The sequence below is a fragment of the Eumetopias jubatus genome, unplaced genomic scaffold, assembly GCF_037043125.1.
Source record: "Eumetopias jubatus isolate StellerSeaLion01/CBP00866 unplaced genomic scaffold, mEumJub1_p1.0 scaffold_5, whole genome shotgun sequence".
NCBI classification, from domain to species: Eukaryota; Metazoa; Chordata; class Mammalia; order Carnivora; family Otariidae; genus Eumetopias; species Eumetopias jubatus.
In genome coordinates this window covers 71,294,735-71,303,936 of record NW_028274811.1, presented here as the reverse complement: position 1 = coordinate 71,303,936, position 9,202 = coordinate 71,294,735, and the positions used below count along the sequence as shown (strand labels likewise).

At 35.6% G+C, this 9,202-nt stretch overlaps 1 non-coding gene across 1 annotated transcript; it reads right to left on the bottom strand.

The window, feature by feature from the left end:
* Positions 1 to 4,996: 4,996 nt before the first annotated feature.
* LOC114198056 (U6 spliceosomal RNA) lies at positions 4,997 to 5,103 on the bottom strand. The gene has a single exon (XR_003607017.1). It is a non-coding gene; the product is annotated as a U6 spliceosomal RNA (small nuclear RNA).
* Between the last annotated feature and the right edge of the window lie 4,099 nt (positions 5,104 to 9,202).

The window sequence follows — 9,202 nt, the reverse complement described above, 5'->3', positions numbered from 1 at the left end:
GTGTTTAAAATGAAACAGAAAAAAATAAGCTAATAACAAATGAAATGTTTACTTACATTTATTTCCTACTAAAATTCTAAATATTTCTCCTTAACTATGTTTTTTTTTTTTTAAGATACATTTTAAAAAGTTTTCTCAGTTTCAGGCAAATTGTGGAAAGCAATTAGATATGATTACAAGGGATAAAAATATATGAAGATAGGACTTATAATCATTAAAGTACAAAGAAGCAAAACTGAAATAAGTCCTTTTCGTTCCAAAGAAAAGAATCTCAATGTTTTTAAATCAAGGGGAAAAAAAAAAAAAACCCAAAGGTCTAACTACCGTGTAAACTCATTTTAAATGTCATGTCTTATTAGAACCTAATAATCAGAATGCCTATTACCCTCTTTTGCTTGAGCTATCAAATTTGTCAAAATTTTATGATAATTCATCCCATCATTCCTTAGACATTTAAATGACAGACAGTCATGGTAAAGGGGGAAAAAGCCTCTGTAATCCTATTCCTCATGTTAAAACTGCCTCCGGAGAGGTTTTAAAAATATTCCATATCATAGCATGTGGAGCAGCTAAACTTCTCAATTCCACTTATGATTCTCTGCCTTTTTGGAAAATGACAATAAATTGGCTACCCACCATTTTTGACCTTTTGACTTTTGAACCATGGCTGACCAAATCTTTGCTGACTTTTTTAAGTCAGTAGCTCTAGTATCTCTTAGATCCTCTCCCAAAGGGTCTGAAGCTTTCTCTCTCCTGAACGGGTAAGCTCCCCCTCTAGTGTTCACTGCTCATCAGATTATTCCTACAACAAATAAGGGAACTGCCCGGTTTTGGGTTCCCCACAGACAGACATAGCTTGGAGTGACATTTATAAGTGTTTTATGGCACAAAGAGGAAAAGGTAAGCATGAAATCTACATTTTAAAATATGTTCTTTCCTTTCGAAAGCATCCCAACTATTTGGCTCTGGAAATCTAGGAAATGCTGTTTCGTGTGCCTTGCAGGCAGAATGTAGGCTGAATAGATAGGATGATTTTGGAAGCTATAAGATGACCTGGTAAAAACGATCCTTTCTGTTGAGAAATTTGAAGGCTTGTTACAAATAAGTGACTTTTTATTGAAAGCTGACCACCCAGGACCTCTTTATTTGCAGACCAACTACCAATAGAGGAGCAGGATTGGGGAGTACAGGGGGCTAGAGGCTCCAGTTTTGTTTTGTTTTGTTTTGTTTTTTCAAGAATTTTGAGAAAGACCAGCAAAAGAATTAAAACCCCTCCATTTGCTGTTACGAAGAGCTTGGGTAAATAAGGTTCCATATACTGTAAGACTTATTCTTACTATTTCTGGAGCAGAACCACTGAAAAAAAAGTACAATGGATATTGGTGATAGTTTCAAAGTGTGTTGGTCTCAGAGGTTAAAAGTTCAGCCTCTTCATTAAATCTAGTGTTGAAACTTCAGTGAGACATAATCCAGAATTTATCATGAAGTTGAAAATAAGAGAAAGAAAGGGAAAGAAAAGAAAAGAAAGATCAAACAAAAGAAGGGAAAAGTAAAAAGAAAATCTGAAATAGTCCTGAAAAACTCTGCCGTTGGTTACCAAACTAATATCTAGAAGGTTTATTTACTTTTAATTATGGCACATAATGTTAAATTAAAAAACAAAAGCAAGCTAGAAAACATGCACCAAAATTTTTGAAGAAGGCCCAAAGAATCCTATTTAAGTCATGGTTTCAAAATTTGTTTCAAAGGATAGGATATGTCATGGAATAAATCATATAGTTCATTTAAAATTCAGGTTAGAAATAGCATGATATTAAATTAGCTTTGGTGTTAATCGTCTGAATTTTGAGGAATAATGGAAGGCTTCAAGCAATATTTTTCTTAATATCAGTGATTCTAAAAACATGGTTGGTTAATATTATTCTTGTATTACAAGTTAACATACATTTCCTACTGACAGTAATAAGAATTTTAAAACTGATGATAAATAAAGATGACCTCCTAAACTCAAGAGAGAAACTTCCTTTTAAAGTGTTCTGTTTTCATATTCATGATCAAATAATCACTATTACCCTCATTATCACTCAGCATGTATCAAGTACCTATAAATTATATAAAATATACATCCCGTGAGAACACAACTTACATTTTGTTATGGTGTTTTGAGCTAATAAATATGTGAAGATATTTTCTAAAGTAAAGTAAAGCATTCCTTAAAAATATTCCTTCCTTTGTTGTTGTTGTTTTTCTCTTTACTGGGTCATTTTGACTAGATTGCTTAATATAGCAGCAAAAGAATAATGCCGCCAAGCCCTGCAATGTTAGACCACCTTAAGTTTTTCCTATTTTCAATTTTCCTGGTTCTGTGTTTTATTAAATTCCATTTTAGTTCTCTCTTTTAAAGTTGACTTAAGGGTCTTCTTAAAAAGATCACCCCTCGTGAACTGATAGGATCAGGTGAGTAGGGCCTATCTTTGATCCACAGGAGCCCCTTTGAAGGTTTAGAGTCCTAGTAGGGTCCATGGGTCCATTTAGGTCTGAACTTCTTGGATGAGACTGATAACACAGAGGATGATCATTTCCACTGAGCTGAGGGTTTGCCAGGTGGACACTCTGCTCTGAACTGGACTGAGATCACACACACTTCTCTCTACACAGTTGTTTGACAGGAATATCCATCAATCACATGTCTCATACTAGATTGCATTATAAGGCACACGGAATTAATTGGAGGCCAGCACAAACATATTACCACCTTTAATTTTTTGTTGTTGTTTTAGATGGTGCTCTAAGCCACTGGTTTAGGTCAACTTCAAACCATCAATAAAATTCCAAAGTAAATAGAATACCGTATATTACAGGAAAACTGAATTTTATGACATTTCTGTAGCTTAAGTTTAAATGTACAAAATTCACATAAAAATTTCTAGTATGAAGGAGGTCATGAGTTAACTTGACTAATTTTTAATTACTAAAGATTATGTAGCATTGCAAAGAATAGATGAAGGGGCTCCTGTTTATCAAAGTGGTTATAGAAAAACGCACAGAAAAATATGGAAAACAACAAAAATAAAAGCGTGAAATAAAGTTAACTACACAGAACCTAAGGGTCCTGGTAGTTTGGAGCGACTTATAATAAGATTATGAAATATAAGAACCATAAGGGACCTTATAGATGATCTCATCTACTTTTCTTATTTGCCAAATCTCAGAATCAGGAAAACTTAGAAAAATAATTTGCTTACTTAATATTATGTGGCTACAAAATGGAGAACAAAGCATTGGATCCTGATCTTGGGGCTTCGGTTACAGTGCTCTTTTTTACCAAGGGAGCTTTGGTCATGCCCTGAGGGGAACCAGGGTGGTTTTACAGAAATAGAAAGACATTTTTGGAAAGTTTGGAATAGGTGGGAGTTAGTCATGGAGTTGGGAAATATTTAGAGAGGGTGCAAGTTAAATGTTTGATGGGAGTAAAAGGTACTTGTTACACTCTTAAAACTCAGGATCTTGGAATTTACCTTCACTAAGATAACAATTAGTAAGATACAATTTGTTATTGAGACTGGGAATAAAAGAATAAATGATGGTTGACTGAATCATATACTATGTAACAAATATATTAGAAATGTTTATCAACTATGTACTTACTCATTAAGTCTCTATAATAAATCCACAGTCCTGGGCCTTGGAAAAGGCATAAGCATGGTTCTTATGAGTTACGATGAAAACTTTGGTCAAGTGGGCTCATTTATTTTTAGAAGAAACTGTGCATTCATTGATTAATCAGCAGCCATTCCAGTGGTGATGAGAGAACACTGCTACAGGACTTTTGGACACAAGAAAGAAAGGAAAGGTGCTGGTTTTGAAAGGAGTGTAAGTAGGAAAAAGTCTAGATTTAGTTAAAAGAAAATGATCATAATGGAGTATAGATGACACCTTTCAGAGTTGGAAATCAGCAAGGAAATAAGGAGGGACATTTACCTGCAGGGACAGGTAGTTGCAAAATGTGGTTCACTGTTCTCATTGTGCTGCTGAAGTTCTTGAACTAAATAAGAGACAAGAGTATTGTTGGCATTTACATTTAAGACAAAACTTGTGAATTGCAGATTGTTCTTTAGTGTAAGTGCAAAGAACATATACATTAAACATGAATCAAATTGCTTAGAATCAGTTTTTTTTATTATGTTATGTTAGTACCATACAGTACATCATTAGTTTTTGTTGCAGTGTTCCATGATTCATTGTTGGCATATAACACCCAGTGCTCCATGCGGTACGTGCCCTCCTTAATACCCATCACCAGGCTAACCCATCCCCCCAGCACCTCCCCTCTAGAACCCTCAGTTTGTTTCTCGGAGTCCACAGTCTCTCATGGTTCATCTCCCCCTCCGATTCCCCCCCTTCATTTTTCCCTTCCTTCTGCTAGTGTCCTCCATGCTATTCCTTATGTGCCACAAATAAATGAAACCATATGATAATTGACTTTCTCTGCTTGACTTATTTTACTTAGCATCATCTCCTCCAATTCCATCCATGTGGATGTGAAAGTTGGGTATTCATCCTTTCTGATGGCTGAGTCATATTCCATGGTATATATGGACCACTTCTTCTTTATCCATTCATGTGTTGAAGGCATCTCGGCTCTCTCCACAGTTTGGCTATCGTGGACATTGCTGCTATGAACATTGGGGTGCAGAATCAGTTTTAATTAGTGGAAATTGCTAGTCCACATGGTAAACAAGTTATCATGGGAACATTGAAATGTGATTATTTTGATCATCCTACATAACTTCTATTCATTTATAAGAATGCCCATCATTAATTGTCTCCATTCAGAGGCTGGCTTTGTTACCCCTGTCCTCCCTTGCTCACTTCCTCCTAGCTCTATTAGGAGCCCAGTTCTTTGCTTTATTTAGATACTAGCTTTTTCCACACCTCAACTATAGATTTCCTCATTCCATTCAGCCAAAAAATAGTCAAAAGTGGTGATTATATCTTTCTTTTCTTCATCTACATGAATTTGTGTGTCATCCTTGTGCAGGGGCCATGCTAATCTTCTCTGTATCTTTCCAGTGTTAATATGTGAGCTGCCCAAGGGAATACTTTTTTCTGCATCTATAGTGCCCTCTTCTCTGTGTCTGGCAAATAGTAACACTCAATGGAAAATTTCTTTTTCTTTCTTTCTTTCTTTCTTTCTTTCTTTCTTTCTTTCTTTCTTTCTTTCTTTCTTCTTTCTTTCTTTCTTTCTTTCTTTCTTTCTTTCTTTCTTTCTTTCTTTCTTTCTTTCTTTCTTTTTCTTTCTCCCTTTCTTTCTTTCTTTCTTTCTTTCTTTCTTTCTTTCTTTCTTTCTTTCTTTCTTTCTTTCTTTTTCTTTATCCCTTTCTTTCTTTCTTTCTTTCTTTCTTTCTTTCTTTCTTTCTTTCTTTCTTTCTTTCTTTCTTTCTTCTTTCTTTTTCTTTCTTCTTTTTCTTTCCTTCCTTCCTTCCTTCTTTCTTTCTTTCTTTCTTTCTTTCTTTCTTTCTTTCTCTCTCTCTCTCTCTCTCTCTCTCTCTCTTTCTTTCTTTCTTTCTTTCAGATTGTATTTATTTATTTGACAGAGAGAGAGTGCAAGCACAAGCAGGGTGGTGGGGAGCGGCAAACAGAGGGAGAGGGAGAAGCAAACTCACTGCTGAGCAGAAAGCCCAATGTGGGGTTCGATCCCAGGACCCTGAGATCATGACCTGAGGCAACAGACTGAGCCACCCAGGCGCCCCAGAAAATTATTTCATGAATGAAATCATGATTAGAAGGAAAGAAAACTTTGGTTTCCCAGTATTTGTTCTATAATTACTCATTATTTTGTAGTTATGGCAATGAAGTTTCCATGATACTCAACATTTTTTTTTCAAGGTGAAATGATGTATTCAGAATTGGAGCCATACATGGAAATTATGACTTTAACTCTAAATTTATGCAATAATTGTAAAACTGCTTTGCTTTATTTTTTTTAAAGATTTTTATTTATTTATTGAGAGAGAGAGAGAGAATGGTAGAGAGAGAGCATGAGAGGGAAGAAGATCAGAGGGAGAGGCAGACTCCCTGCTGAGCAGGGAGCCCGATGCGGGACTCGATCCTGGGACTCCAGGATCATGACCTGAGCCGAAGGCAGTCGCTTAACCAACTGAGCCACCCAGGCACCCAAACTGCTTTGCTTTAGAATGTCAAAATTATATCTCTTTTAACAAGTATCTCTTCATATGCTGTATAATACCAACACAGGCATTTTAATCTCATTATTTTTTCAGTGATATATTAACCATTTCACAGCATTCATTCAGTGAGTATTTAAGGAATGTCCTGGCAGCACAGTAGTAATTAAATTTTCTTTTCTTCATGAAGTTATATAGTAGGACAAGAGACAGATGACAAATAAACATGACACAAATGCAATGGATGAAAAGAATAGCCAAATACAGGAATTACAGGATGCTAAAAAAAGGTCATACCTGAAGTGGCTGTATGTCCTATGTTATGTTGTATTGTGGTGGCAGGTCAACAAGAGTCTATGTTCATACAAATATTACTCTATACAGACAAGAGTGTGTCCAATTGTTCTTCCTTATTTTTTTCTAGAGGTTCAATCCAAGAATACCATGGTTGAGGCTCCAGTGTGTTTTCAAGTATATATTGAATGCTTCCCGTATTGCACTGGGTTGAGTAGTGTGCTGTTGGTTATTCTCCAGACATATTCAGTGCAGTGTAATTTGTAGCAGAAATTATTATTTTAATAATGTTTGAGAGATGTGGGGGAAATGTCCAGAAAAAAAAATACAGAAGATTTTTTGAGAAACAATGGAAATAATGAAGAAAGAAGAAAGGGGGCTATAGTAGGTACCCAGCAATCATTAGGAGAAACAAAGCAGATGATCTCTTACAAAACTTATAGCTTCAGCAAGATATCAGGTAAACTGAACAGGATTTAAAATATTATTATGTACACATTTGTACAAATTTGATGTAATAGAAGGGATAAAAATATTATGTACACATTTGTACAAATTTGATGTAATGGAAGGGGTAAAAAAAATAGAAGTGATACTGGTTGCAAATCAGCCATTCTCCTTTCAATAAATTCCATAAACCTTAGACTGGAAATGTGTCTGATGGAATTTAAGTAGGAATTAAAAGAAACAGAACCAGCCATGACATGACTGTAGAAGTACAGCATTTAAGAGATAAAATAGATCTTAGAGGGAGATTTAGATAAAAGTTTTAACTTTATAGATGAAGCTAAATTGAGGGGAACTGTTGAGTACAGACCACCTTGCAAGAGAGAAGATGTGGATAATGCTGTCATAATATAAATGTTAATGTAAGCTTAGCTCCGTTGCTTACTTCTCTCATACCTCTCATCACATCATATGAATGTAAACTTCGTGATTGTGGGAGCTCTCTCTCATGTACTGCTGAAATCATGTTGTTTAGCATAGAACCTGGTACGATAGTTCTATAAATCCTCATAAATAGTTCTTTAAATGCTTGATTACTACATTGCTTGCTGAATAAACAAGTGAAGGAATGATGAATAGATGGCTGACTCTATGCAGACTATGATAAGCCAGAAAGCCAACAACAGTGCATCTGACAGAACTTGACTTACTTTTAGAAAAATTTCTCTCACACTTTTAAGAAATAATGAGAAGAGTTGCCTCTTTCATCTTAGTTCTAATAAAAGTAAAATCAAAATTACTGAGTGTGAAACATATGCCAAAGCACTTTGCTTATGTTAAGTTGACTCACCCCCCAACCCCCTGAGACATATGTTATCCTCCATGAGAAGAGAAAGAAACCAAAGTCTAAGAGAATTTAAGTAAATTACCCAAAGTCACACAGCTTGCAAACAGCAGAGCTAGATTTGAATGCACCTGGCTGACTGCACAGCCAAAGCCCGGTGCTTTTCTCTTCTTCCATTCTCCCTTCTATTGTAACATGATTTGGAGAAGTGGTGTTTAAGAACCTAGGAGGATGTGATATTATTAACTTAGAATTTATAAAAACATGGAGAGGAACACCGAATGTGATTTAACCTCTACCCTAGACTTTAAGGAGGAGACACATTTCAAAAATGTTGAGAGAAAAGAGACTTGATTCCATGGTCATCCATTTTGAAATGGAAGATGGTTCCAGTGTTATAAATGACTCTGAAACATGAAATTACCAGTAAAATCACTGAGCTGCATTCTTCTAAGTCCTGGCTCTGTCACTTACTAGTGTATAATTCTGGGGACAGGGCTTCTTGGCACCTCATTTTCCTCATTTATAAAACAAACAGTGGTAACAGCCATATTTTCCTTAAAAAAAATTGGACAATTGCATGAGATGTAAATGTAAAGAAAATTTAGAATGAATGATTGGCACATAGTAGACATTTAATGAATGTTAGCTATTATACTGAAGTTGGAGACATTGAAGTATCCAAATGGTTCTATGATACAAGACATAGGGTCAAACAAGTAGCAGTAGAGAGAAGGGAGTAAGTCAAGACAGTAGGGAACAAAGGTCGGTGGAACCAACTGGGACGGAAAAGTCAATTTTCTTTAGAGAGAGGGTTGCAATAGCAGTGTAAATTTCTGAAGAAAAAACTGAATCTGGAAAAGTTGAATACGGTCTGCTGTGGCTCTGGGTGGCATGAGTGGTATGATCTGACTAGCTATCAGCTTTTCAGAGAATAAAAATATCAGGAATCACAAGGAAGTTAAAATCTGGGGAAAAGTGACTACAATTTATAGGATTAAATATAATAGAAGTAAATATAAAGGTCTGCATTGAGGTCAAAAGATCAAAATAATGTGGAAAGATTGGCATTACCTTGGAGACGAGTTTGTTTATTGATTGCTGAAAATTACCTTGATGTAAGATACTTACCACTAATATTGTGTATTTTTTTTTTACATATTCATCCACAAGATGTTCTGAGTAGAATGTATGTTTCCAGATAGCAGGGACCTCATGCATCTTGTCCACAGAAGCCCACGATGTGCTTAGCACAGCGAGTGGCACATAGGAGGTACTCCAGAAATATTTTTCAAAGAAGGTACTGATTTCACCTTACCTTTGTGGGGAAAGTTACTTAACCTGTCTAAGCTCCCGAGTCTTTATCTGCAAAACTGTTATAATAAATGAGATAATATACGTAAAGTGCTTGGCGTGATGCCTGGCACAT